Below are 5,353 nucleotides of genomic sequence, written 5' to 3' on the forward strand. Positions count from 1 at the left end.
GACGATGACATGTGGCCTCTGAGATCGGAAGATCTCGCAGGCCAACTAAAACTGTAATAAACGTACGCTGTTTAGCGTACGCTGTACTATAGCGTATAGCGTACGCTATTAGTTGCGTACGCTATACTAAAACTGTCTAGTGGCTCATATAAACTGAAAATTCTTTGAAAGAAAAAAATGCTGCTAAACCCCTGTTCCAATGACGGTTGACGGCAAACCATTAGTATTGAATCAATACAGCAAAACAACGTATTGTCCCCGTCGTAATCACTTTTGTGTCAGACGTTTGCTCCGGCGGGGCTGCCTTTTCAGGATTCCTTAAGAACACTCGGTGCCTTCTATCACCGCCGCCGTGAAGCCTCCGCGTGGCCTCAGAAGTGCATGGCGCGCCGGTGCGTGCTATTGCTTAGCAACGCGTCATGCGGCAAACAGCCTTCTCTCTCTCGCTCCATTCTGGACACGTTGCGCCATCTAGTGCCACTGCGGAGAAGCCCGCGTGTGGCCTCCGAGACAAGAAGCGCTGCATTCCGGTGCCTGCGAACGCTGAGAATTATTTCCACGCTTTGTACACACTGAGTGGCGCATGCTCAGTGACCCAAGCTGGCGAGAGGTTCATTGAAGAGCGGTACATAACCGGTACATTCCGGGCGCAGCTCGTTAATGCGTTGGCGTGAAAGGCAAATATCGAACGGCGGCACATACCCAGTGCAATTTTTCGCAGCCTGCTTACGCATCGGGTTGCAGTCCTTGAGGAATCCTTGTGACGTGGTTGCGATTCGGCTAAGCGTCGGAGAAATTTAAGGCATCTTTCTTGTCAGCGTAGAGCGGCACATTCGCAGTGGCACATACTTAGTTACCCAAGTTTGCGTCAAATACGTTAATTGAAGAGCGGCACACACCTTCTGGCACATACCAAGTGACCCAAGTAGGTATGAAAGACGTTCACTCAGGAGCAGCACAGACCCAGTGACGCCTATTTAGTACTTCAGGTCGGCGTCAAAGAGTTCCTTCGAACAGCGGTGCCTACCTAATACCGCGTCAGCAGTGACGCAGGTCTGCGTGAAAGAGCTTCGTTGAAGGGAGGCACGTATGTACTCGTCGGCACATACTAAGTTACCCAAATTGATCCGATGGTTTCTTTCGAACCCTGTTACCTCAGCATGGCAGCCCGATGCACTAAACATTCGACCACTCACTAAGTAGCGACCCAGGTAGGTGAAAAACATTTACATGAGAACATAGGTAGACACATATACAGATAGCCCCCGGGAAATGCATGAAGTACCCAAAGAATGCAAGTGCTTTAAAAACGCAGTTTACGTTGTTACTGCAGCAGAGAAATTGAGTGCGAAAGCCTACTACATATGATATCAGAGTTTCTGCAGCCATTCTCACTGGGTAGCGAATTGACGTGATTCAAGACAAACTTGAAACTTACGTGCAAGGAGATGGATTACATGAATTGATGTAGTCACTGAAGTCTGAGCCTCTGTTGAAGCACAAATATTGCACAAAGCCCTCTAATTTTCCCGAATATCTCGAAACTGGTGTCGTTTTGGAAATTAATTAAAAGTGGGCACGGGGCCTTGCAAGCTCACCGACTACAATTTGTGGATTGCAACATGTGCCGTAAATAAATAGGTCGGAAATTAATTAGTGAAATTTTCTTGATGTATTAGATATGTGTGTGGATTTCTTGTACTCGCAATGTATGCCTCTTCGAAGAATCCAGCTGAAAGGCAAGAAATATGCTATCTGCCACTGGCATTTTTTTTAAACTCTATGAAACCTAAAGATCATGCCCCGTGTATAATTATGTATTCGAAAAGTTGATGCACTTAAAAAAACTGTTTATTATGTCCCCGTTTCGGCCGTTGAAACGTCCACAACAAAGAGTTGCTTCTTTTGTGGTGGATCAACTTGTCGATAAAACGCTCGCGGCCACCACAACTACTGCTTTCTTCGAGGCATATATATATATATATATATATATATATATATATATATATATATATATTGCCGAGTCAATTCAAAAAGTCTAACTGTGGGCTGGAAAAAGTGGTAAAAATTTCCCGTGGTATAGCTGGACTGTTGTGTAAGGCTCTGGATTCCATAACTTTACGTCTAGTGGAATATTTTACGAAATTCAAATAATTACTAATTACAACAAAATGCGGCACTCGCTCAAAGATACAGGCCATGCAATGTAAAACACCCATAATTCAAGGAGAGTCATTAGGTGTGATATATGTGCGTATATATATATATATATATATATATATATATATATATACATTCGCATTAATTACCGTAGAAGGTTACAGCAGTGCCACGTGTCATCTTGTGTAACTTCCACACCGAAGAAACTATCAAACAGAAATACATTTAGGAAAGCCAATACCACACTGAAAAGCTAGTGATCTTTCAGCAAATTTGGCTAATACCATATAATAACTATAAACAAACTACTATAGTACGAGATGCTTCATCAGTCGGTAGAGAGAGAGAGAGCAAAATAAGGAAAGACTGGGAACTTAACAAAAACTTTGGTCTAGTTTGGTACGCTACACATGGGGAAGGTTGGGGGAGTGGAAGCGAGAGAGAGAGAACCGTGAGTCGAGATCATTCACACGAGGTCGAGATTATTCATGGTGCTTTACCTAGAACTCTGAATAACTGTACCTTTCGATGAGAACATTAGGTTGCTTATTCATTTTTTGTAATGTAAGCACTATTATTGATTTCTTAGTTTCCAAGTTTGCTATATATCTTGTACGATTTGCTGAGTGTATTTTTTGGCGCTTTTCTCGGTAAAGTTGTTCAGATCCGCTTACCCACAGTGTGGCAGGGAACATGTAAACATAACTAAACCACGTTGGGCAGATTTCTCTGAGAGAGCCATTACAGCTTTCAAAATATTATCAAAAAAGGTCATGAATAAAAGAAAACTGTGGCGGCACCTACGTCTGACGCCCTATTTCGAACTTTCTTTGCAAGTACGTTAGACGGATCCGACTGTGTTTTTTTACACAAGTAGGTCCAACGTTTCTCATCGACTTTTCTATTTTTCGCGTAAAGGTACATTGCGCACGAACAAGCTGAACAGTTAAATACTTGTTTCCCTCGTGTCAGCCCTTGTCTGTGTGTGTGTTGTGGAGCAGCGGGCCTGTGGCCGTGCAGCTGTGCAGATCGGCATGCTCATCATTGCTGTAACAACTGTCGCATCAGCTTTCATAGTGTTGATGCGCGCTTTCACAACAACCACCATCACCACAACAACAACAAAAAAACTCGCTCAATTTGGTGCCCCAGTAAGGGATACTAGGAGAACGCGTGCTTTATAGCAACTAGAGCACTGATGCAATTACGCTTGTTAAGGATTCACTAAATGACTGGTTGAAATCCGCTCGTGGCTCGTGTGGCAGGATTAAAAAAAATACGAAAACATCGAAGTGAAAACTGCATTCCAACAAAGAGAATGGCTAATTAGCTAAAGCCGAGAAGCGCAACTCTTCTTGAACAGTTACGTAAATTCAACAGTTAGCTCTCAACCGTTGCATCTGCTGATCGCTTCTACAGTTAGATCCGATGACCGATCTTCAAGTCGCCTTCAGTTCTTGCTCGTGAACAGGCGCGAGTGACTCTAGTGGTACCATTTGCTTTATCGCTCCAAGTATTCATTTCTTGAAGCTTCTTCGGGAAACTGCTTCAATCGTACCTCTAGGCAGACCACTAATAAAAGCGTGAGGAATGACGTCGTATCAGACTTCGTGGTTATGTTCATGTTCAAAAGCATTCCGGTAGTGTCGGTAGAATATTCACACGTCTAATTTGATTCTGATTCGTCTATTGAAAGTGGTGAATGCTGAACAGATAGGCTTCTGGGCAAACGTGATTTTCAATATGTACGTGAGACACGTACTTACCTATATAGTAGCTTACTTCGATGGTAACGAGGGCCAATGCGGCTGAAGGCTCCCTTTTTTAACGAAACGTGCAGCGGCTGTTAGTGTTCAATAAGTTTTACATTAAATGTTAGAGTAAAACGTACGTAAAGCCCTCAAGAATTTGTACTTAGACATCCCGAATTCAAAAATGATGATGTGGTAGAAAGCTGAACAGTTTGCAGCGAAGTGCCTAAACTATTGCAAGTTGTCCTTTTGCTACGCTGTGTCTCTGGGTTGCATACCAATTCACAAAATTGGTGATCTTTTTTTCTTTTTTTTTGTCTGCGATTTTCTTGTCTGGCTTGGTGAAAGCTCTTTTGCCACTCACATCTGTCAAACGAAGATGACGGGACGCAGTGCACCATCATGGCTGCCAGACTGCCACACACTTCGGACTTCAGGTCACGCGTTTGGGTAAGATGTTTTTCTTACATGCAATACAGAGCACTTGGTAAAAATGCTGCAATAACGTATTGCAGAAAGGTGTCCTACTACGTATTGCAATAAACGTACTTTTGTGTGTCGCTGACGACACGTTAACTGGCTTTCGAACATTCGTGAGGACACGTGACTTGCTGCTACTTGCCATTGTCTAATGTAATTGGTCAAGATCTTTTTTTCTCGATGAACACAGCCGAAAAAATAGAGAAAAAGAAGAAAAAAAGTGTGAGCCCTTCCCCTGGGTGGGAGATGGAAGACCAGCGAAGCTGTACTATGGTGGGAATTATGTATTTCCAGTTATGACTATTAAGATGTGATGCTTTATTTGAACTAATAAAGAATGAGAAATATATATGATCCGGTGGTTTTCATTTATTTATTTGACCACAAGGACCATGGCCTTATGGTCGCTACGGTACGCCTCCATAGGGTGTATGGCAAAGGTTTGCACGTTCTTCATAAACACGTCGCCAATGCCGCGCGCGTTCGGTACTAACGCGGGTAAAACGCCGCCGCCGTCGACAACAGTTCTGGGCGTCGCTGGTGCAGCTACATGCCCAAGTTATTACAGGTCCTCAGAATTTTGAGAATGGCAGCCTATAAACAAGTGTCATGAAACAAAACACCAGCAGCGCATGCCTTTTATGGTAAATCCTCTCGGACTGAAATATTAAAAGTGCGAAACAAATAGATCACACTCGATGACCGCACGCAACCGCTGTCAAAACACTGGCGTGAGCAAGCGCGCTAACAGCAGCGAGCGAAGGTTCATGCGGTCTATCGCTTTAACGGAAACTGAGCGGCTAAAGCATATCACATACAAAGGTAGCCGTCTTGCAAATCGCTTTCAAGGAACGGCGCGCGCAACCGCCCTGCGCCACACAAAGTACATGTTGCTCGCAGAGCAGAAGCCGCAAACCCTCCCTCCCGCGCTGCCTTCCCGCTGTCCTCCTTTCGCGTGGGAG

The sequence above is a fragment of the Dermacentor silvarum genome, chromosome 7 (assembly GCF_013339745.2).
Source record: "Dermacentor silvarum isolate Dsil-2018 chromosome 7, BIME_Dsil_1.4, whole genome shotgun sequence".
Lineage (NCBI taxonomy): Eukaryota > Metazoa > Arthropoda > Arachnida > Ixodida > Ixodidae > Dermacentor > Dermacentor silvarum.